Source organism: Calliphora vicina, chromosome 2, assembly GCF_958450345.1.
Source record: "Calliphora vicina chromosome 2, idCalVici1.1, whole genome shotgun sequence".
Taxonomy (NCBI): domain Eukaryota; kingdom Metazoa; phylum Arthropoda; class Insecta; order Diptera; family Calliphoridae; genus Calliphora; species Calliphora vicina.
The window spans coordinates 98,965,138-98,992,043 of NC_088781.1; the positions used below are offsets into that span (position 1 = coordinate 98,965,138).

General features: G+C 28.9%; 1 protein-coding gene across 1 annotated transcript in view; it reads left to right on the forward strand.

Annotated features, from left to right (window-relative positions):
• Positions 1–17,683: 17,683 nt before the first annotated feature.
• Positions 17,684–26,906, forward strand: part of Kua (Plasmanylethanolamine desaturase Kua) — a 37,018-nt gene continuing 27,795 nt past the window's right edge. Inside the window, exon 1 of the mRNA XM_065501914.1 lies at positions 17,684–17,781. The gene's annotated coding sequence lies outside the window, so the exon portion shown is untranslated. The remainder of the gene's footprint in view (positions 17,782–26,906) is intronic.

Sequence of the window (26,906 nt, forward strand, 5' to 3'; positions counted from 1 at the left end):
TTTGGTGGGTCGTATATTTAGAGGTGTCCCCACATCATTATAATAATACAAAAATAAATGGCTCTAGAAAACGGAGGGAGTGGAAGTCCCCATTGCCCTCCTTATGTCTAGTAGCCTTGGATGTCCTCTATCAGTAAAAAACATAACCCAGTGATTAGGCACACTTTCCTAAGCTACAAGTACAATTTTGTGGATTGGGTATAAAAATACCCACTTCGGTATATGTGGGTTGTAAAACGTATGAAATATGAATTTAGTTTTTCAAGTAAATATGTGTTTTTTTTTTAATTATTGGATATAATTATATTGACCTAACAATACATAAATATATTTATATTCAACATAAACTAAAGCTTATAAAGTATAAGGTTGTTTAATGACCATATGAAAAATAGGCAATTTTTTGATTTCAATTGTGTTGGGGCACCTCAGAACATCAAAATAGGTAAGTAATCTTTCGTACGTTTAACTTACTCATTAAAAGGCAACTTTATATCGCTATTCCATGTAAAACAAAAAACAAAAATAAAATTTCATACATTATCGCTCCACCTTAATGTCTACCTTATGTTTTTTACGTGGCAAATTAATTAGGGAAAACTAGTTTTATATAACTAGCTAGGACAGCTAGTATTATATAAATATAAAGTCACTTCTTCAATTAAGGTTATTATTGCAATAAATTATTATTAAAATAGTGCTTATTTTATATTAAAAAAAAGCCATCTATTTTTCAATTTTGAATTTTAAACAAAGGAAGTAAAAACCTGTAACACAACAACGAAAAATAAGTAAGAAAAAATTAGTTTTTGATAAAGACAAAATATGCTCTTAAAACAAATATATGCAAAACTATGCATTTAAGGGTAAAATATGCAAAAATATCCACTAACAAATCGATGCCAAAATTCTTAAATAGTTCTGAAACGTGTAAATACCTTATCCATGTGCCCTAGAGTGCTCCAAAAAAATAAAATTGCGAATTTTTTACAATTTAATTTAAAAGAATCGAAATGTGAAATGTTTGTAACTTAAGAAAAATATAAAATGAAGTCTAGTATTCACAATAACAGTACAAAAATGGAAATTAACCCTTAATAGCACTTGGGGTCCAAATGACCCTCAACTTTTAAAATCACGAAAAACACATTCATTTTGACCCCAAGTACTCTTAAGGGTTAATTTCCATTTTTGTACTGTTATTGTGAATACTAGACTTCATTTTATATTTTTCTTAAGTTTCATCAAAATCGGCTCAAAAACATATAATATTTCGCTATCTTTCCATGAGAAATTCCAAATATTGAAAAAATTGACCTTTGACCTTCACGATTTAAGGGTTAAAGTTTTCCGATTTTAGTAAAACTTTCAGACTATATTTAAAATTACCTGGACTATATTATTCTGAATAGCTTTTACTTAAAAATCATTACAGTAATGAAATTCTGGTCATTCCCCAAAATATGGCCAAAAAATTAGTTTTTCTCGAAAATCGAAAAACTTATATCGTAAGTACGGAAAAACTATAGGAGGTCTTGACATACTTTTTTCACACTTTTATTCCCTATTATGTTGTCAATAAATCCTCATGTGATGATCAAAAAATTCTGAAATTTGTTTAACAAAATTTTTAAAAATTTGAAATTGGAGTCTTGAAACTGCCGTTAAAAAATTTTAATTTTTTTGGTCATACATGCGAATAGGTTAACGGTATCCTACGAGGACAAAAACTCATATACAAGTAAATATGGATATATTTTAAGTAAAAATAAGCTTTTATTTTAATATTTCTCAAAATATGTTAATTTTGTTCATAAATTTCTTGTTCTAGTGGCCTGAGACACGTTAATGGCCTGGCGATTTTTTAATAACTTTAACATTTTTTCACCAATTTTTGTCTTTTATATCTTATTATAACGACAATTACGTACACATTTCGATTCTTTTAAATTAAATTGTAAAAGTCATTATTTAATGGCAAAATTTTTACAAAAACTGAAAAAATTGCATATTTTCCCCCTTGTAAATGCACCTCAAAACTTCAGCGTCGTTGCGCCACCAGTTAACGTTATCCTATCATCCTAATATTTTACACAACGTGTTTCTACAATACATAGAACAATTCTAGAGGGGGGGGGGGGCCTGTACCTAGAAAGTTTTTTTCGTCCATACAATCTTGGAGCACTCTAATGTGCCCATTAGACTCACAAGTACTTAGACATCATGTTGTGTGATGAATGCGTGTTTTAATTAAATTAATATTAAGTGTACGTAACAGTGAATTGGTATTATTTCTAACCCTCTAACCGGCCAATTTCATTTTGAGCTAAAAATATATACCAGGTTATTGTTTGAAAAAAATACGTTGGAATAAAAAAAAAACAAAAGACAAGTGTAAATTGAAATGGTACTTATACCGGAAAGTAAGAATTAAAATACAATAGCGGTATTCATGATGTGGAGCTCTTGGCGTAGTAAAAAAGCAGAAGAGCTTTTTATTGACAAACATTTGTAGTCCTGCAAATAGAGGCATTAAATTTGTGTGCATGTATGGGTAAACAATAAAATATCCGCAACAACATCAAGCAACTCATTGAAATATTTGTGTTTTTACGGCTTTATGCATAAAAAACCTTATTGTAGATTTAAAATACAATTTAGTTAACAAACACTTTCACCCTAACTATAAAAGAAATTTTAAAGTTAACTTTTGTTAAAGTCGGCTTTATCTTAAAATAAAATTTTTGTTTATTTCGTACCATAAGAGATATTTAAAATACAGTTTTTGAAATATTGACAGACACATACATTTAAACAATTGACATTTGTTTTAAAATGTAAATATAAATATTAAAATAAAACATCAAAAATAAAAAAAAATCAAGAAAAAGTTTGAATAATAAAATATTAGAAAATGGACCAAGCGCATGTAAATAAGGTAAGGAACAAAATAAAATCCCAAAATATGGAATGATTATTTATTTTTCATATAAACAGCGAGTCGGCCCATCAATTGGACAAATAAAATGAAAGAGTTTTTAAGATCTGAGGTAGAAAAATACTCAGATATTATTAACTCCAATGCCAACAACCTAAAGTCCATAAATGAAAAGCAATTAAAAGAAATGTGGTCTGAATTCGCCGATGACACTACCTTATAATTAATATACCTTGCAATTGTTTAATAAAGGTATTTTAAGCTATGGCTGACTTCATAAAGCAGTAATGCAAAGCAATTACAAGGCAAAGCAATACTTTGTGACATACATGAACGCATAAATCAAGGCGAATGTCAGTTCTACAAAAGGTGGTGTCAGTTCTACAAAAACAATGATTAGTCTTAACAAATGTCAAAAAAACCAACATGAAAAATGAAACAAATAAGAATTTAAACTTAATATAGTGTAAATAATTGAATAGTGAGGGCTTTACTTATTTATGTAAACAATAAATATTTTGTTAATAAGCTTAGAATATGTAGATATTTAAATATAATATGTAGAATTTAAATATTTGACAGTTGTTAGAACCAAAAAGCGAAAAAAAAATTATCAGCTGTTTGACTGACTCCACCTTGTATAAATTCGCCTTGGCATAAATGTTTTGTAAAGAATCATAAATAAAAACAGATCACAAATTTGACAGATGTTGCGCATTGAAAAGCATTGCCATACAATAATGAACTTGAGACATTTTATTTTTTTTATTTATTATTTATTAGCCTATGGAAAATTATCCTTGCAGGCAATTAACAATAATTATTTTTATAAATGTAATAATAAAACTTATTATAAAAATTATGAATTCAAATAAGCAATAATGTTGTTTTTAATTATATTGTTACTTAATGAAAAATCAATTAACATGTAAAATTTATTAAATTCCATACACATTCTCCTTATTGGATCAGCATTGGCAAAGTTCGCTCTAATAAATTTCACTGATAATGGAACAAAATGACGTGATGGTCGTTGAGGCACATTAAATGAGATATTTTGGATTATAAAACCGGAACTTACACTAACATTGATTATGTTGCAAATAAATGAAATGTTTAACATTGATCTTCGGCTCTTCAGGGTTGGAAGTTTAATTAAAACCAATCTTGCAGAATATGAAGGCAGATTTATTGAGTTGAAATTTAATCCACGAAGACAAAAGAGTAAGAACTGTTTTTGTACAGATTCAATAGCATCAGAATGCTTTTTATATATAGGGTCCCATATTACGGATCCGTATTCCAGGATAGACCTTACCAGGGATGTGTGTAGAGATTTAGTGGCATAAGGGTCATTGAACTCCCTAGCCCAACGTTTCATAAATCCTAGTACACCTCTGGCTTTATTTGCTGTCATTGTTATACATATGTGAAATAAAATTTAGCTTGGAATCCAGTAAAATTCCCAGATCTAAAAATTTATTGACCATTTCAAGCTGATGTAGTTCAAAAACATAGTGTGTCGGTATTGGATTCTTTCTAAAAATCGCATATATTTGCACTTTTTTAGGTTTAATTCCATATGATTTTCTTTACACCAAGAATAAAACGAATTTAAATCATCTTGAAGAAGTTGCTGATCAAGAACTTGACGATAGCTTAAAAATATTTTAACGTCGTCTGCATACATTAAGACATTGGAACCACGAATAACTTGAGGAACGTCATTTATAATCAGTGAGAAAAGAAGAGGACCAAGATGACTGCACTGTGGTACACCAGATGATACCTCTATATTTCTAGAACGAATATTCTTAAAAAGTACAGCTTGTATTCTATTTGTTAAATAAGAGAAAATCCACTGTAATGTACTGTTGGAAAACCCCAATAAACAAAGTTTCTTTCTCAAAAGCATATGATTGACTTTGTCAAAAGCTTTGCTGAAGTCTGTATATATCACATCTATTTGCTGATATTGAAGAAATCCGTGATAAATTTCGGATGTTAGGTGAAGAAGATTTGTTGTAGTTGAAAGCCATGTTGATAAGGAGGTATTAAAGTTGAGACTTGATAGCATAATTGTTCAGTTATGATTTTCTCGAATAATTTGGGTATTATACTTAATTTAGCAATACCTCGGTAGTTTTTAATATCAGACTTATTTCCTGATTTAAATAATGGAACAATAAAAGAATCCTTCCAGACGTTAGGAAAATTACAACTCTTTATTGATTTGTTAAATAAATACGTAAGAGGGATAGCAATATTGTCAGCACAGTTGATTAAAATACTGCTGGGGATTACGGATTTAGGATTACGTTTAAAATTGTATTTAACTTTGTTTATATAATTATTGTAACACGATTTACTGAGCAGAGTGTACTCAGCTCGACAAACGGAGTACTTGAAATAAAAAAGATGAGAACCAGTTTGTTTAAATTTTTTGTAGAATTTATTTTTCTTATTTTTAACTTGAACCAGCTGTTTATTATTCCATGGTGGACCAGATAGATTTGTATATATTTGTTTTGGAACACATAAATCCAAGAATGAATTTAATTTATTGTAAAAAGCTTCAGTCATTTGCTTAACATCTGTATAGTACGAAAATATATTGTACCAGTTTGTATTGTTAAGGAGTTCATTCAACATGTTATTATTGGTACGATTGAACGAAAAAACCTTTTTACTTTCATCAGGTGAAGTCAAGAGCGATTTATATATTATTGACGTTCTTAGCTCAATTGTAGGATGGTAACAATCTTCTGGAGTTGTAATTGGGGATGAGCGATTGATGAATGAATTAGTCACATCGTTTACGAATATTAGGTCCAACATTTTTGAATATTTATTTGTAATGCCATTAATTTGAAATAGACTTGAGTCATATAATATATTAAAAAACTCATCAAACTTTGAATTTTGCCTTGTTTGGACAAAATATTTATCATCTGGCAAATAATTCCAAGCTACTGATGGCAGATTAAAGTCACCAAAGACAAAAATAGCGTCGTTATTATGAAGGGAGCGAAAAATAGAGAGTATTTGGAGATCATTTGTTACCATTAAATTAAATATTAGCGATATTCATGATGTAGAGCTCTTGTCCTGGTAATAGAGCAAAAGAGGAATTAAGTGTCACAAAATTTTATAAATTGTGAATGTACCTTTATAATTCACTGTCGATCAATATTTTAATTGCATTTGTAATGCAGTTTTTAGCTTCATTCCTTTAATTTTTCTGTTATACATATTTTTTATTATATTTTTTTTATAAAATATATTTTAACATAAAATTGAATTCATTTCTAAAACAAAAATTACATCATATAAGCGGTATTCACTGTTAAGTGCGAATGGTCTAGCATAATTGCAAATGCAAAATTTTACCGTAATCCAATAACAAAATACACACAACAACATTTACAATTTTGCATTTGCAATGATGCAATACCATTCGCACTTAATACTGAACTCCGCTATAGTTTAAAAAGTGTAAATAAGTAAAAAAGTTGTTCTAATGTATTTTGTTTTTGGTTTCCGCTAAACTGCTATTTTGCTACTTTGCTAGAGAAAGTACTCTACATTGTGAATATCGCTATTATTTCATATAAATAATGTTATGTGTTCGTCATAGAACTATTTTTTTTAAAAAAATTGAGTTTTCAAAATGCATTCAGTAAGTCATTTGATGATTTCTTATTTTAGTGGCAAAGTTTCCAGACACCGAGAAAACTCTTTCGCTTTAAACAGGTGGTGGCTTTATCGTTAATAAATCATTATAAAGACAATCTCAATTTTTTCTCCGATTGCTACTTGCTTCAAATAAAGCTAATTCCCGCTTAAAACGACTTTCAGCATTTAATTTAAAACTTTCAGCATTTGATTTTAAATCATCATCATTATTATAATTTAGCTTATTATGTTGTGAAGTTATTAGGAAATTTACATAAGTCTGCTGTTATATTGTTCATTAACTTTACATTTTATTGCAAGAACCATTTTTTGAGAAATCGTAGAATTTTTAGATAACAGCTGTTCATAAAGAGTGTTCATCATAGCAAAATGCCGGCTTAATGCTTCTACTGTATCCTTAATGGGGTTTAAAACCTCCACTATTATTTGGAACAAGCCATTTAATACATATTTAAATGTACTAAAGTAGTTTTAATTAATTTTAAATTTCCCGTTTTTTCCGGGAAAAAAATTTAATTCCCGGACCCCAAACCCTAATTGCAGTGTTGCTTTGCAAAATGCGTTTATGAAGTCAGCCTATTAATCGTTTATGAATACAACTTTATGAAAATGTTCCTATAATTATAATTGGTTATAAACCTTTTGTAAATGATTATGCATACGGCTGATAATACTCTTTATTATTTACATTCGGGTTGTGTACGTGTAAATTGAGGAAAATCTTCGCATTCTGGACAATAAAACTAGCGAGGAACTATGTTCTAATGGAATTTAAAAATTGTACCTTTCAGCATTAAAAATTGTACTTTTTCTAGGATTCCAATTAATTGTACCAAAACTACGATTCCTAGGCGGGATTTTTTTTTAGAAATTCCCGTGAATTTTTTTTCTCTAATTCAAGCAATCTGTTTAATTTTGTGAGCAACATGTGAAAATTTTAAAATAGAAAAATAACAAAAACGCCAAAATATGAGAAAAAATTTTATTTTTGAAAATTTCTAATTATTTTGTTTATTTCCCAAATTTCTATAAAATTTAAATTGTTTGTACAATTTAAATTTGTGTGAATATTTAATATTTACAATATTTACAACTTGCTTATTTATTTCAAAAACGTTTGTATTAATTGATATAAATTTAAAAATATTTAATAAAACAATTATTAGAGATATCATAACTATACCTTTAGGCAGTTTATTTGTTGATATTTTGGTAATTGTTAGAGAACAAAAACTGAATGTATAAAACTTCATGATGAACAGCAATTCCAAAATTTGTTTCAGTGTGAAATATACATATTTTGAAATTGTACCAAATAAGTCATTGGTGTACCATTGTACTTTTCAAGATCGAATTGTACCAAAAAAAGTACAATTGTACCAAGATTGTCATCCCTGGTTCTAATATATTTTTTTTAGTTTGTGCTAATGTTCTCTTTTACTACATTACCAGGCCAAGTACTCTACATTGTGAATACCGCTAATATAAATGTTCATGATATAATTTTCGTGTGATTATGTTTAGTCCATGATACATTAATTGTAGAAGGTAGAATCACTAGGAAGAGTTTTCAATATTTACGCCTCTAACGTCAAACTTTGATTTTGATTTTTTTCATATTTTCTTTTGTTTGACGTTACAAGAATGGTATAATTGAGAATTTATTTTCAACTGAGTATACCTTATATTGTTGTGTCATGATTTATTAATTTCTCTATATTCCTATGGATTGTATTGATAAAAAATAGAAGGTTTAGAAACTTTATATTTTGGAATATAATTCGGTAGCTCGTGAACCATTGAAGATATCGTAATGTTTTTAAGTTACTCTGTGTTTACATGGGCTCGTAATTGGAAAGTTACTCACCTTAACTATTAATATTTCTTAAAAAAAATTACCAAAAATGGGAATGTCAAGAAAATATATTGCACACTCGGTTCAAAAGTGACACAACTCAAAATTAATTTTTCTATGCACAATACACTTGTTTATCTATACAAAACAATATCAGTGTATTTTGCTGTTGTTAGCTGTTGCTAAAAAAAAGTTATGTCTTTCATTATGTTTCAATTGGTATATATGTAATATTTTGCGATTTCTGAAAAATTTAAATTTTGCGTTGTGTCACTTTTGAAATGGATGTGCGATATGTGGAATATCTATTTTACTTCAAGTAATATTCGTGTTGAAAATTATTTTTTAAACATTTTTGTTGATGTGTAATACAATTTTTGTGTTTTTGACAAAGTTTCCCTATAAATAGTACTTGTGCGAGAAAAAACATATTTTGTTTCATTTTACACGGTTTTTGTTGCAATCGTTTCATGCGGAAAGTTTTTCGATTCGAGAAATACAGAAACGGGCTTCTGGTAATGTAGTCACACGTCTCCAAAGTTTTTACATTTTAAAAACGGTGGTTTATTTCTTTTAAATAAACCGGATATTTTTGATTGCAAATAAAAGCAGTTTAGTAATTTCAAATTGTAACAAGGCTTTATTTATTCAAATATACAATACAACTGTTTAAATAGTCAGTCACTATTGGTCAATTCACAAGGTCACTTATCATGTCATATTATCTTAATGTCCTAATATTTCACAATGGTTTTTTTTGCTTTTCAATCAAAAAATGTCCTAAAATAATACTACTTTGTATGCTATGTTTATTGTGTTATCGTAACCAACCAGCAGATACCTGTGCCGATTATGACAATATGACTGATAAGAGACCTTGTGAATTGACCATATGTGTTTTTATACAAATACACGTTTTTAATCTATATATATAAAAAAGTAACGTTACTGACTGACTGACTGTCTGATTCACCATCGCACAGTCCAAACGGCTGAAGCTAGAATCACGAAATTTTAACTGTGGGTTCCTCCCTACCCAAAACTATCCGACAAGAATTGATTTTTGGAAATTCGAACGTTTAGGGGGTAAATTCGGTAACCTTATATCGTCAAAACTAATAAAGATACAAAAAAACTTAAAATTGCATGTTACTCTATTTAAAAAATAAGTTGACAGGTGTTTCGTACTTTTTGGAAATTCGAAACTTTTAGGGGAGAAAACGGGTAAAAACTGTATTTTGGTACTTTTTTTGCAACCTATGTATCATTTAACTATCAAAAAATTCTTTAACTATCAAAAAATAAAAAATATAAGTTTGATACTTTTTTGAAATTCGAACCCTTATGGGATAAAAATTGTGTTTATTTTTGGTACTTTTTCATAAAATATGTTTTTCTATAATCTGACATAGACATACGAATATTTTATTATGATCTCCCACCACGATACAGAAATTTATTTGAATAAAATTTTACCAATGCAATGGGGATAAAAAAGGTACCAAAAAGGGGTTAAAATCGGGAAAATACATTTTATTTGAAATTATTAAGCCAATTTTTTAACATTCCTGGATTCCTGGATTCATACAAAAATTAACTAACAGGGTGTTATTTGGAACTCAAGTACCAAGGTGTATATTGCCAAATCCGGGTAAACAATTTGGTACTTTTTTTAAAATATATTTTTTCATGGGCACATTAACACAAATTGTAATATTTTGAGACATGTCTGTAGCATAAACAATTTTGGCAAAATGGAATATTTTTAAAGTTCGAACTTGAGGGGTGTTCGAGGAAGAAAAGGGAAATTGTTACTTTTCTCCTAATGGTACTTTTTTTAATATTTTAAATTATTTCACTTATCGACATTAAAGTTAGCTGATTTGTATCTGAGTGAAGTTTGTGTTAGGCATAGGGTACAATATTTAGGTACCAAAATGTGAGAACTGAACTATAGGTACTTTCTTATTCATCTAATGGTACTTTTTGAATTTTATATGACAATGGACTTAGAAACATGAAATTAAGCATACATATACATATGTTCCTAAGTGAGTGTGAATTTTAGGGGTAGACTTGTTGGAACTTTTTCTTTAATCGAATGGTACTTTTTGTAATTTCTTCACCAATAAACCTAGAAACATGAAATAAAGCTTACATGGGCCCGAGTGGGTGGGAATCCACACGTGGCTGCTTTTTGGTACTTTTTCTATATTATAATGGTACTTTTTGAATTTTCTATAATAATGGACCTAGAAACATGAAATTAAGCGTATATGGTCCTATGTGAGTGAAAATTCAAGCGGATACTTCATGGTACTTTTTTTATTATAATGGTACTTTTTTTTAATATTCTATAACAATGGACTTAGAAAATGAAATTAAGCATACACGGTCCTAAGTCAGTGAGAATTCTAGGGGGAGATTTTTGGTACTATTTCTTTAATCGAATGGTACTTTTTGTAATTTCTTCACCAATGAACTTAGAAACATGAAATAAAGCTTACATGGGCCAGAGTGGGTGGGCATCTACAAGTGACTGCTTTTTGGTACTTTTTCTATATTATAATGGTACTTTTTGAATTTTCTATAATAATGGACCTAGATATATGTAATTAAGCGTATATGGTCCTATGTGAGTGAAAATTCAAGCGGATACTTCATGGTACTTTTTCATAATTATAATGGTACTTTTTTTTTTAATTTTGTATAACAACGGACTTAGAAACATGAAATTAAGTATACACGGTCCTAAGTCAGTGAGAATTCCAGGGGGAGACTTTTTGGTACTTTTTCTCTATTCGAATGGTACTTTTTGTAATTTCTTCACCAATGAACCTAATACCATGAAATTAAGCTTATAAGGGAGTGAGTGGGAAACCACAAGTGGGGGCTTTTTGGTACTTTTTATATATTCTAATGGTACTTTTTGAATTTTCTATAATAATGGACCTAGAAACATGAAATTAAGCGTCTATAGTCCCAAGTAAGTGAAAATTCAAGGCCATACTTCTTGGTACTTTTTCTTTGTTCTCATATGTACTTTTGTGAATTTACTATAATAATGGACCTAGCGTTTCCAAAAAACCGAAGACTTTCAAAACCGAGGTTTCGTTTTTTTTGGGTTTTGTGATAATTTTTAAATATTAATTGTTATAAAAACAAAATTAGTTTATAATATAGGAAAGGCTATACAAATTTAAAATTCAAACTTGACGGGTTATGGTTTAGTGAATGCGAATTCAAAAGTGATAATCAATGGTACTATTTGTTTATTGCAATGGTACTTTTTGAATATTTTATAATAATAAACCTAAACATAAAAATGAATTTGAATTCACAAAAGGTGACTTTAGTGGTAACTTTCTTTTGCATTTTCTATAATATTGGACCCAGAAATATGAAATTAGACATTTACAATTAGATTAACAAAGGGAGACTTAATAGTACTATTTTATTCTTCTAATTGGGGTGGCGAGAATGCAGTTGACTAATTATATATCGTTAGCTTAGTACGCAATACATTTTATTTGAAATTATTAAGCCAATTTTTTAACATTCCTGGATTCCTGGATTCATACAAAAATTAACTAACAGAGTGTTATTTGGAACTCGAGTGCCAAGGTGTATATTGGGCCAAATCCGGGTAAACAGTTTGGTACTTTTTTAAAACATATTTTTTCTTGGGCATATTAACACAGATTTTAATATTTTGAGACATGTCTGTAGCATAAACAATTTTGGCAAAATGGAATATTTTTAAAGGTCGAACTTGAGGGGTGTTCGAGGAAGAAAATGGAAATTGGTACTTTTCTCCTAATGGTACTTTTTTAATATTTTAAATTATTTCACTTATCGACATTAAAGTTAGCTGATTTGTATCTGAGTGAAGTTTGTGTTAGGCATAGGGTATAATATTTTGGCACCAAAATGTGTGAACAGAACTATAGGTACTTTTTTTATTATAATGGTACTTTTTTTAATTTTCTATAACAATGGACTTAGAAAATGAAATTAAGCATACACGGTCCTAAGTCAGTGAGAATTCTAGGGGGAGATTTTTGGTACTATTTCTTTAATCGAATGGTACTTTTTGTAATTTCTTCACCAATGAACCTAGAAACATGAAATAAAGCTTACATGGGCCAGAGTGGGTGGGCATCTACAAGTGACTGCTTTTTGATACTTTTTCTATACTTTTTCTATTATAATGGTACTTTTTGAATTTTCTATAATAATGGACCTAGAAATATGTAATTAAGCGTATATGGTCCTATGTGAGTGAAAATTCAAGCGGATACTTCATGGTACTTTTTCTTAATTATAATGGTACTTTTTTTTTAATTTTGTATAACAACGGACTTAGAAACATGAAATTAAGTATACACGGTCCTAAGTCAGTGAGAATTCCAGGGGGAGACTTTTTGGTACTTTTTCTCTATTCGAATGGTACTTTTTGTAATTTCTTCACCAATGAACCTAATACCATGAAATTAAGCTTATAAGGGAGTGAGTGGGAAACCACAAGTGGGGGCTTTTTGGTACTTTTTATATATTCTAATGGTACTTTTTGAATTTTCTATAATAATGGACCTAGAAACATGAAATTAAGCGTCTATGGTCCCAAGTAAGTGAAAATTCAAGGCCATACTTCTTGGTACTTTTTCTTTGTTCTCATATGTACTTTTGTGAATTTAATATAATAATGGACCTAGCGTTTACAAAAAACCGAAGAATTTCAAAACCGCGGTTTCGTTTTTTTTTGGGTTTTGTGATAATTTTTATATATTAATTGTTATAGAAACAAAATTAGTTGATAATATAGGAAAGGCTATACAAATTTAAAATTCAAACTTGACGGGTTATGGTTTAGTGAATGCGAATTCAAAAGTGATAATCAATGGTACTATTTGTTTATTGCAATGGTACTTTTTGAATATTTTATAATAATAAACCTAAAAATAAAAATGAATTTGAATTCACAAAAGGTGACTTTAGTGGTAACTTTCTTTTGCATTTTCTATAATATTGGACCCAGAAATATGAAATTAGACATTTACAATTAGATTCACAAAGGGAGACTTAATAGTACTATTTTATTCTTCTAATTGGGGTGGCGAGAATGCAGTTGACTAATTATATATCGTTAGCTTAGTACGCAAACGTGCCAAGTCCCATTTTTTGAATTTTACAGGAGAGACAAAAAATGTTCTATCTTTTTTTGCTTTTAATATTCTTTAGATCTGTAAACTCAGTTCTCTCCTATGATCTGTTAGCTTTAAGTATCAGTTGAAAAAATAAAATAATTGAAATGACTTTAGGAACTGAAGCCATTTTTAGAGACTTAGCTCTTTTGATTTTTATGATTTTGTGTTTTTTGACTGGACTTAGCACATTTTCTTATAATACATTTTAATTTCTCGTTTTATTATTTTACAAATTGGTTTTATTATTTTATATTATTTAAATACATAACAAAAAACAGTCTTATTTAATGCTATAAAGGAATATAACTCAATATCTTATATTTTTGTAATATTAAAAATAAAAAATAAATTATTCGTGTGGTAAATCGTCATAAAATTTATGATAATGTATAATTACCTCTTGTGTTTTAAATTAATTTAAATGAATTAGCTTTTTATTATTATTTCATCAAAATTAAAATTTAAATAAATTAGTTTTTTTATTATTATTTCTTAAAATTTTTTTTTTTTATTTTACAGTGAATTGTGTAACCACACTATAGTGATTACACCGAAAAATGTTAATCTTCAAAGTATTATAGCAAATAGTATTCAAAAAGTAGATTTAAATAGCATATTCAATGTTTTTTGCTGGACTTAGCACGTTTTCTTATTATTTTTTTTGTGTACTTGGCACTTTTGCGTATCACTGAAAAATCATCAGTTAGAAACAAAATAACGAAATTTTTCTTATTGCAAAATATGTATCTTTTGTTTTATTATCTTTCTGCTCAAAATCTTAATTTCAATCAAATGTGGACTTGTTACGTTTGCGTACTAAGCTAACGATATATTCAGTGCCATCTTCTTTCGAGTAGGTTCTTCAATGATCTTAACGGACAAAACTAGAATATTCGATTTCTAGAACTTTTACCAGCTTCAATGTTAATGTTAGCAGCATAGAGAAATATACATACATAGAGCGTGACACTTCGTTTTGTCAAATAAATCATATGTTTGATACAACAACAAAATATATTGAATAACATGTATTTTGTTGTTGCAAGAGTTAGGTTTTTGACAACAGACTTAGGTTTTTGACAATTACGTCTCGTCTCTATGTTACCCCATGGTTAGCAGCATAGGCTCAGATATGACTAATTTTTTTTAAATGTTCGTAGTAATCCAATTTATGTTTTTTCTAAAAGAAAAATTTACCACGCTCACTTTTTTTCGATATATCTAAAATCGCAGAACGCCTGGACCAATTTGACTAATTCTCTGTTTTAATGTTCGCAATAGCGAACATCAAATACATCTGCATCTATGCATGTATCCAAAGGCAGAGACATGGCTGAGTTAGTGCAGAGAATTCCAACGATGAACTCACTCAACTTTAAATGTGCTGCTATGTTAGCAGTAACAATGCAATTTGGCGCTTTTTATCATTTGCCATTCATGAAAGATATCCAACTGCTCATTTATCCGTACATCTGGAAAATGATCAAAGAATATACTTTACTGAGGAGAATGTATTACAACGAGTTGATCGACCACCACCTACAACATTGACCAGATGTTTTGAAATGTACCGAAATGATTAATTTGCCCAAACGCTGCTATACTTCGAAATGCCAAGATATTATATATGGAATCAATCGTCAAAGAAATTTCAACAGCGGAAACAAGAAAATCCAGTTCCAGGTTTCCAGATCGAATGCTCATCAATAGGTTGAGCGGACGTGCTATATTAGATGCGAAAAATATTAATGTTGACGAATTGAATTTTAAGATTCAAAGTGAAATTGATGACGTACAAATCGGTGGATTCCGTTACTTCCCAAGATGATGTCGTCAATTACACAGGTCAACAGCAAAAAAATTTGGTGCATCATGGTTGCCTAAATACAAAAATGGTAAAATTTTTGTTACAATAACAAAACACATGTAAAATTTACACTCAAAGTACACGCTTGTACGCACATACAATTTTCTGAAAATAAGCGAATTCACTTAATTGTGAATAAATTCGAAAGTAATCCATCGATTTTTATGATCGATATCTCATTTTGTTCCTATTACATGCAGCTTTGCGATAAAGTAATAAATCTAAACAATTTCTGCCGTTTTAGATTTTTCATGATTTTTTTAAAACAAAAAAATTTTATATTTTCACATAAAAAATATATTTTTTGCTTCAATTTGTTATTATAACTCCGAAACTACTGAGTCGATTAAAACGCAATATATATGTGAAAATTTGTAAATAGCATGGGGAAAATGTTTTCAAAATTCCATTAATCGAAAGAAGAAGATTAACTACTCAATTTTATGTATATCAATCAAAAAAGTAAAATTTTGTAAAAATGAGAGAAGTCACTTAATTGTGAATAAATTCGTAAGGAGTCAATAGATTTTTATGATCAATATTTCATTTTATTCCTATTAAATATGGCTTTGTGATAAAGCAATAAACCTGATTTCGATTTTTCATGAGTTTTTCAATTTTTTAATATAACTCCGAAACTACTGAGCCGATTAAAACGCAATATATAAACGGATTAAAGGCTATGTAAATTTGAACTTTTATAAGTTTACTTCAATAATATCGGTTTAACCCTTTTTGAGTTATCATAAATTATGTGGAGAAACATCTAACAAAATTCACAATTTTAGAAAAAAAAATCTATCCATAGAATTAAAAAATGTTACCATTTCTGTACTACTGGAACCACAATACATCAAAATTGTGTAGTGGTTTAAAAAGCCTCCAACATTTTTTCGATTTTGTTGCCCTGTGTTATCCAATCGAGTTTTTAAACTCGCTGGAATTACCCAGATAAACGCCTCTCAATATCCAACTGAAAGTCGGATCGGTAATCATAATGATATGAAACATAAACCATCCATGTCTTTGTAATGGCAACCGACTTGCGGTAAAAACCCTGATGCATAACGTCATCGAAGCAACAATACTTAAAGGAAAGTACAAATTTTTAAAATAAATACCTACCTACTACACATCCAAGGAAATTGTTTGGCTATACCCAGTTCCAGCCTTTCTTTTCAACGAAACAAAGTCTTCCTCGCTGAATACAGTTAGTCATTATATTAAGAGAATCCTGCTAATGTGAGATTAATTTTATTGGTAACTGTCATTTCTTTTGACGCTTTTAAAATAACGGAAAATAACTTTAACTTTAAGGAGAGAACGAGTAAAGTGAAAGCTACAAAGAAACTTCAAAATAAACCAGCAAATAGTAGTTGAAAAAAGCTTATTGCGTGTCAGACTAAAACAAAAAAAAAAACAACAACAAATTTCACTACAATAACAACAAGAACAAGAGAAAACCTCCAATTGAACTGTTATTGTAACCGTCGTCGGTAGTTAAGTGGTTGCTTAAACAAATACAAATTATAGTATCGGCAGTAGTAGTATTTATGGAGCCGCAGCGAAAGGACACAATTTTAACGAATTTCAAATTTTAGATCACGTGCCTTATAAACTTTATATATATGGATATATATATTATGGATATATATATGTTAGTTTGTATGTGAATATATAGTGTTATAGTTATATTTAAATTTAAGTGAATTATTAGAGTGTGTTTGTGTGTTTGTGTCGTGCCAGTAGTAGCCTGTAGCCTTCTAATAAGACGGGCTGACTGGGGCACACAAAACAAAGTTATTAAAAGTTCAAAAAAAAAAAAGAAAAGAACGAAAAGAAAAAAATACCTACAACTAAAATAATAATAAGAAAGAGAAATTGTTTTAAGTTTTAATACAAGTATTAATCAATACTTTTTAAGAACAAGTAACATTTTATTAGTTTTATTTAATTAATACCTTATGAATTGATATAACACTTACCCCTGTACCTACATACATAATTACATACCTACTCGTCAGCAAGCGATTTGATATTGAAACGAGGTTGTTGATTCTATAGTAAGTAGTTGGATTAGAATACTTAGTGCTTTGCAACATTTGAAGAGCTTACAACATAATAATAACAATAATTTAAAAAAAAAAACATATAAAATCATCAAATATAAGGAAAAAACGTGGCTATAAACAATTGACGCCAGTGTAACGTGTTTGAGGTGAGTGAGTCAATTTATTAAAATTACTAAGTACTTTTCATTCTTTACTATTTCCTCTAAAACTATTTTCATTCATGAGCCATTAAGAGACAAACTTCAAATGAAATCATTAACATTATTGAGAAATCTATCATCACCACCATTACCACTCGTAATGCTTATAATCCATCAATTTCCCAAACTAATTTGCTGCTCGTTTGTGTGTTTATCCTCCAAAATAAAATCTAAGAAATTCAATAGAAAAGCACAAAATTATAGTTAAATATCTTCATTTAGTATTAATTTCAACAAAAATAACAAAAAACGGAAATGGAAAAATGTCGAAAAAAAAATAAAAATAACTCACATTTGCAATATTATTATCATAACACTCACACACCAAGATATCTTCTTGGGAAATCATCCTAACAACCCAATTCCATACAACCTCATATATTTAACTATACTCGTGCACCCATCAAACAAATCAAAGCTTATTCAAATGTCGACACCATATAACCCGTTGTACACTTCACCATTTATAAATACCCAACCAAATACCCAAATGATGACGAAAATATTTTTGGCGAAAAAAGTCACATTTTGGTTTTTCTTTCGTTTTTTTTTTTGTGTGTTCTACATAAAGCTCAGGAAACTCTGACTGCAAACAAATTTTTCGCTTAACAATCGTAAGACATGGCATGAGGAGACATTTGATTTTTAATTCACAGCTGTTAAGGTGGCCACTTTTTTTGCATGCGGTAGATGCAAAAATAAATCATGGCGTAGAAAAAAATATATATTATCTCATACCACCGCGGTGGTATATTACCGGTGCACCGGTAATACACATTATATATCATAAATAACACAGGCCAACAAATAAAGAGAAAAATGTTGGGGTCGAGATACCGTTCGTTAGTGGGTTTTTATTAGTTGTTCATTGGTAACACCAATACTGTTTTATAAGTTTTTCCCCTACGTGTAGCTTTGGATCTACCTTCATTTTTCAATATTGGCTGTCATAAGTAAATTCGTGTGCCCGTTTTGTAATCTCATATGTACTTTTCTATAAATAAATTTATGTTCAGCCTCTAATTTCCCGGGAATTTTCGGGAATTTCTTCATAAGTTTTATTCTAAAGTTATAAATTTCAGATTCGTTTCGATGGCGAATTTTGTTGCTAATTGAATCATTCTATTATATCATAGATTTTTTCGGTTCTAGCAACAGATAGTCAGTTGGCAAAGAAGTATTACGTTTGAAATAACCGTAATAATAGTGGTTCAAATTTGTTTATCTACAATCAGATATGAATAGTTATAACCACGCATGGTTTATATATTTAACATAGTCGCAATTCTTTAGTTTTTTAATTAAACAAAGAATTTATTGATTTTATACTGATTAAAACTACGGCTGTGTCAATACCGATAAAATGCCAATATTAAATTAGAAACCCTTATAAAGGCTGGACCAACATTTTACAACCAAATATAGTTATTTTGTACTTCTTTTAAAAACCTCACAGACAAAATTAAATTTCAATTCAAAAATTTATCACATATTGAACTGGTTTCAATTATTTCATAATTGAATCAAGTATTCATGTGCTCAAAAACAAAATTTTCTGATATTTTCTATTGAATTTTGAATTTGATAATTTTGACAATTGAATATACAATTTTCGTATAAAATTTTCTGATATTTTCTACTGAATATTGAATTTTGAATTTGATAATTTTGACAATTGAATATACAATTTTCGTTATTGGTTGAAATTTAAATACAAAAATTATCTATTCAATAATTTTTGTATTTAAATTTCAACCAATATGAAAATTGTATATTCAATTGTCAAAATTATCAAATTCAAAATTCAGTAGAAATCGTAAGAACATTTTGTTTTTGAGTACATGAATACTTGATTCAATTATAAAATAATTGAAACCAGTTCAATATGTGATAAATGTTTGAATTGAAATATAATTTTTTCTGTGCTGGTACAATTATAAATCAATTTATTCGAAAAACAAATTTCTGGTTTTTGGCTTAATTTAGTGTTAAAAAATTCCCGGGAATGAAACGATTTTATTTTGGACATTTTTTGTCCAGTAAAAAAAATATCAACATAAAAAATATGTAAACATATTGTTGCTAATGTAAATAAAACAAAAAAGTTGAAAATTAACACAATTTACAAGTCTTGCAAAAAAAAAATGTAAAATAACACAAAACAAACGTTTTAAATTGATTTATAATAAAATACAACTTATTTTTACAAATTGTTGTTCGCGTACTTTTTTGGATATTTTTTTTAGATTGTATTTTTACGCTCTAAATTAAAGTTATGCATATTACACATTGAAGACAGCAGGCTTCACGAATACAAATGCTGCTGGCTGAAGTTGCAGTCGTGCGGCAGCCGCTGAATTCTTTTAAAGACGACAGCTTGAAAGTAAACATCTGATTTATAATTCAGTGGCGTCACTTTAATTTTTTACTTTAATAAAAAATAACCGTACAAAATTCCAAAGTAATTAAGATTTAAACAATTATTTTGAGTAAATATATATGTATATGTGGTAATAATTTATGTACCTGTTATTAATTTATTTCAATATGGTTAACAGAAACTCTCTTAATTAAGTAAAAAAAATATATTTTTTTTAAGCACTAATTTGATTTACATTTTTTATTATATTAGCAACACTATTTCTGTTTTGAAGTGTGCAAAAATAGAAATTAGCCTAAGCAGCAAACGAAGTCGTGAAGTTGTGCTGTCGTCAAAAGAATCGTTTTCATATAAACGTGTGTATTCTATTTTTGACAGATTGAAGTCGGAAACCTGCTGTCTTCAATGTGTTTAATGCATTACTGGATAATTTTTACCCGAAAGTACGCGAACACACTTTGTGTTAGCGACTTTTTGCTTAGTTTGCACCATCTTTTTTGCCTAACCAAATGGGAAAGTGGACGATATTGTCATAACGGACGTCATTAACTGGATGTTTTGCTTTTTCGCCAACTTTTGAACTTCCTGGCTGTTGATCTTCTTGTGGAGTACCAATTGATCATGAGTCAGGCGGATAATTTAAACCGTCTGCTGTCTCTATCGCCATTCCTTTAATTTTTTTTTATATAACAAAAAATATCACAAAATAGTAAAAAAAAACTATAAATTTAGCCGCAATCCGCAACAGTGCCCTGAGGCACTCCTTAGTTTTTGCGTTCTCAACACACTTTTTGTTAATTGTTTAACATTTACAAATCATAGACTGAAAGAAGAATATCTTACCTTTTTAAAAAATAATATTTCTCATAGATCGGGCGACTAAAAGTTAATTTAACTTTAATTAAAAAAAACACACAAAATTTCACGTTCTAAAATTATGACATCACTCACAAAACAGCTGACAGAACAAAAACTAAATGTCAGAAGTATTTCGACTTTCGAGGGAAATGTTAACATGTTTGAGATAATTGGTGTTTTCTAATGCATGCCTTGAGGCACTCTTGCAACAAAACAATATTTGTTTTGTTGCATTTGTGAAAAAGTTGAGAAAACTTATAACAGACTTAGCCCCACTTTCTCAATCTCTGTCTATTTTTTTTATCGTGACGATATACTGACAGTTCTCATATAAAAAATTAACATACGCGGTTGGCGTATGTGTTCTACCCTTACTTCAGTTTCGTACTTGATTAAAGATAAAATGTAACCTGTTCTTTAATCTAGTAAGAAATTGTCGATGGCGTAACACGATTACGCCAACCACATTCAGGTGATTAATTTTAAGAATATCGTTACGAAAAACGATAATCAGACATTGAGAAAATGTGGCTTAGTGAGAAACACATATTTCAATTACTTTAAGATGAATATTATGGCCCTGAATAAGTTGTATGTTCCAAACATTGTGCGTAAAGTGTGTAGTGAACATTTAAGACAGTGGCAAAGGGGTAAAGTCATTTGAAGTTTGGTGTACCTATGATTTGACAGAACCGAAAAACCATATTGGGTTTCTAATTTAATAATGGCATTTGACCGGATTAATCACACCCTTAGTTTTAATTGGTATAAAATCAATCAATCAATAATATTGTTTAATTAAAAAAACTTAAGAATTTCGACTTTCTTAAATCAGTAAAACGTAGTTAGTTTGGAAGGAGAAATTTGTATAATCAGATTGTATATAAATAAATTAAAACCACCATTATTATTATTATTTTCTCTAAATATGAGTATCCTTAAAGGTTGTGATGTTAGCCACCTTAATAAGCCTTTAAGAACATAAAATGTCAATTTGATTCATTCCAAAGAAAGAAATCTTTCAACTATTGGTACGAAAGTCTCATTTGATCGCGGTCGCCTATGGTTTCCAGAGATAATAACAGTTTGCATCCATTACACACATCAAACTTGGACTAGGGAAGGCATTAGATGTTTTGCCATTCTTTCAAGAAAGTTTCCATGTTTGAGTACAGAAAAACATTTTTGATGGCCCTCAAGATTTTTAATGAAAGATAGGGTAGGGTCAAACATGGCAAATATTTGCTAAAAAAAACTTTTTTAGCACAAATTTGTTTGACGTGTTTACTCTTACAAGTGTTTTGAATTATACAAAGTAAAATAAGTTTTTGAAATAAATAAAAGAATTCAAATATATTTTATTTAGTGGTTACGTCTTTTTCGTCAAATATTTGTCATGTGTGACCCTACCTTTAGGATTTAGTTATAAACCTTTTAATTAGCTTTATAATAATTACATTATCTATATAGCCATTTAGACAAGTTTCATGAAAATCTAGGTTAGTATAGCGAAAAACATTGAGAACGTTTCCATCAAGATATAAAAGTGATGGAAGATATATATCAAGGTCACTGGGATGAACATTTTTCAGATTACTGTTTTAATGTCAGGCGGGAGTGTCCTAAGGACCTCCATCGTAGAAAATCTAAAAAATGTTTTAAAATAGTTTATTTTCGTTTCGAATATAGTTAAAATCAGTTTTGGTTTTGACGGTAGACCTGTGTAATTTGTGGTTTGTCGTACGGCATGAGTATGAGTGGTTCACTAGATTGGTCTAATTGGAATAATTTAAGCGTTGGTGGCCAACATTGTTCGTGTTACTCGTGACATACGTTCTGCTCGAAAATGTGGCCCAAAAGTGGACTTCCAGAATGGGATTCCAGAATGCAACTGAACAGTTGCAGTGTCCATATGTCCGAAATTTTTAAATGTTTACTTTTTTGTGTTATTTTTTACATTTTCAAGTTTAAGAACTATTAGATTCTGTGCCTGGGCCTAAGCCTCTACGTGTATACCTAGTATAAACTATTACTCGTTCAGTTAGCGTTTTTTTTCAAAATTTACAGGAACTAAAATTATATTGTTACATTTTTACCTTTTAAAAACGGTGGATTATTTTCTTTAAATAAACCGTATTCTTTTAATTGGAAATAAAAGCAGTTTAGTGGTTTAAAATTGTAAGAACTCTTTATTTATTCAAATTTACACAACAATTTAAATAGTAATATTATTTTTATATATACACTTGTATTACACACTTTATAATGTACAAGAATACACTGATAAGTTGATGTTAATTCTAACAAACTGTCTCTAACAATGCTGTCACTATTTGTATACAGTGCCATCTTCTAGCGGTTTCATGAATTATCTTAACGGAAAAAACTAGAATGTTCAATTTCTAAAGCTCAGCTTTAACAATTAATGTTGCCATACTTTCAAACAATGCTAATAACTGCATGCTATCAACATTGTTGATATTGATGGAAATGTTTATAAACATAATGAATGTTGCAAGAATTATAGTTGTTTTTCTGAGAAAACGAAAAATATATTAATTCTAATATTTTGGGATTAGCACTTGTTTAACGTAACAATCTTTAGAGCGTAATTCATGCGACTTGTCTTTTAAAATCATGAAAATGTTGATCAATATTCTAATATCTTGGGATTAATACTTGATTAAAGTAATAATCTTTAGAGACTACATCATGCAACTTGGCTTTTAAAATCATCAACATGTTGATCATGCTGTAAAGTTGCATCCAATCTTAATTTTCATCTGGTATTAAATGATTATGAAGATCAGTTACCGATCTTCATAGGCATAATTATATTAATATATTTATCGTTTTCTCAGAAGAAAAACTATAATTTTAAAATTTTAACTACATATTTAATGGTTAGTACATTTTAATGAATCCTATCTGCAGGGAACTCTGTTGTGTAAATTGTTTGGCATTGAGCGATCAGTAGTTAATTATTTTATGTTTCTGATCAAACAAACAAGTTTATATGTTTTAAATTTTGAGGTCATATTTTGAATTTTTTGAAGCATATTTTAAGCGCACATTTTCCAATAATAAATGCGTGAAAATTCGACTCCCACTAGTAACATTCCTTTTTAAGGCCTTTTTATGCCCGTAATTTCAACAAATAGATATCCTTCAGTGCTTAGTTACTTATGGAGTAAAAATATTTTGTAATTTTTACCCGTAGATATTGATTTGAAATGAATGTCAAGTTACCTTTTAGGTAAATTTATCTGCTGGGTATTTTACACCGTAGATATATATTTGTTGAAATTACGGGCATTAATACAGAACAAATAAAGAAACATATTTTAAACACTATAGGTATAAAAACATATTTCAAATCAAATTAAAAATCTCTGTTAATTTGACCATATTTACGTATACACGTAAACTTAATTAAACAATAAAGGGAGTATCAAAATCGTTGTCACCCAATAATATTATTTATATTACTTATCAATTTATCTCAAACATAATAGTTTCAACAACTAATAAATAAATACAAAAAGAAATTAAATCAATTTTGTTCAATCAAAACAAACAAACAAAATCACTGACTTTAACTGACAAAAAACCATTACAAATGGTCAGTCTAGTCTAGACTACTGGTGTAAAATAATGGTAAACATAAACAACAACAAAACACATTTATTATTGTTGCAGGTATGAGAGTGTCGTGACTGTGTGTCTGTCTGCCTCTCTGACAGCCTTTTAGACGTTTGTTTAGTCGGTTATTTATTTATTATTCTATTACAAACAGGCGTTTGTGTTCCAACACCCCTTGTGTTTTGACTGTTTTGTTTACCTAATTCTTATCCGTAAGCAAATAAAATTACAATTTTGAAGGAAATTTTGCGAAAAGTTCGTTGTCGTAGTCGTGAACGCGTCGTCAAAACTAAAACACTCCCTTTGAAGGGATAATAATATACAACATGCTGATATATTATATTATAATACATATGGGCATTTCCATGTCATCGTACGTACGTGACATTTGTACGCTTATAGAGTGGAATATACTTTGCTAAAATAAGAGTAACTAAAATATTGTAAACAAAAGATTTTGCTTTTACAATCCGTCATATTTAAATAAATAGAATCTTTGGATGATGGTCACCACATTAGCCTACTAAGCGCCCAATTATTATGTAGTAAGATATGAATTTTTGAAACCGAAAATTAAATTAAACAAGTATGAGAGCTATATTTGGCTATGCCGAATCTTATATACCCTTCACCAAATTATACTTCATATTTTAAATATTTTTAGGTAAACAAAATTTTTTTTTTGCATTGTTATTTTAAATTTTTTTTTTTAAATTAAAATTATTTTTTTTAAATTTAAAAATTTGTTTTTTGCTAAAAAAAATATTTAAAAAATATTTTTTCCGATTTTGACTCATTGTAGGTCCAACTTACTATGGTCTTATATACGTCGTTGCAAAGGTCTTTGAAATATCTATCATTAGATATCCATATAGTCTATATTAATGACTTAACAATCCAGATATAGGTCAAAAATCATATTTTAAATATTTTTAGGTAAACAAAATTTTTAAAAAAATTTTTTTTTGCATTGTTATTTTAAATTTAAATTTTTTTTTTTGGTAAAAAAGCGGTTTAAATAATATTTTTTCCGATTTTGACCCATTGTAGGTCCAACTTACTATGGTCTTATATACGTCGTTGCAAAGGTCTTTGTCTATATTAATGACTTAATAATCCAGATATAGGTCAAAAATCGAGGTTATCCTGTTTTTTTCCTTATATCTCAGCCATTTGTGGACCGATTGTGCAGATTTTAAATAGGAAACTTCTCAAAAGCATGTCTGACAGAATTATTGAAGATTTGGATCCCGAAGATATTTGGGATCTTGGACAGACAGACAGGCGGACATGGCTTAATCGACTCCGCTATCTATAAGGATACAGAATATATGTATATAATTTATAGGGTCGGAAAATTATATTGAGGAAATTGCAAACGGAATGACAAACTTATATATACTCTTCTCATAAAGGTGAAGGATATAAAAATCAAAGATAGTCAGTTTAAACAGTTATTTTTGTTCTTAAAAAATTGTATTCAACTAATCTTGAAAAAAGTTTCAAGGTTTTTTTATTTTTTAGTCGTGGTTGACATATTAGTGGAATTTCCCATATACTATAGTAAGAACTAGTTGGATATTCGTACATGTAAATGTTGAGAATAAATTTAATATATTTGGAGTAAATAGTACGGGTTTTTAGTACTTTGTTTTTGAATAGGCTGCATTTGGATTAAATTGTTCTTTTAGTTTGTGTTATAAAACGCAAATATTTTAATAGTTTTTAAGGGGAAGCCAAATATATGTTAAAACAAAACGTTAATCCAGTATTACTTAAACGCAATATTGGCGCTACCGTTAGCTTTAAAATACCCTTTCAGCTAAACTGTACTCACTGCCAGAAACCGTTACCGAAATAATCGAAAATACCGTTACCGCAATTCTATAAATAATTCTAAATAAATTATGAAAATAACCATTTTTTGTGTTTAAAACTACGTTCACAATATAAGAGTCACTCCTCTCTGCACTCCTTTAAAAAATGCTACCTGTTCAAAATAAAGAGTGAATCTTTTTTGACAAAATTATTTGTCAAATTAATGAAATTGTTAATAAACAATTAAAACATATAATTATTAATTTCTTTATTATAAAAGTATCACACGTTCGTTAAAACTTGCTGGCCTATAATAAAACAATCAACACAAAGAATTTAACATTTATATTACAATATCCATAGGAGTTATGAA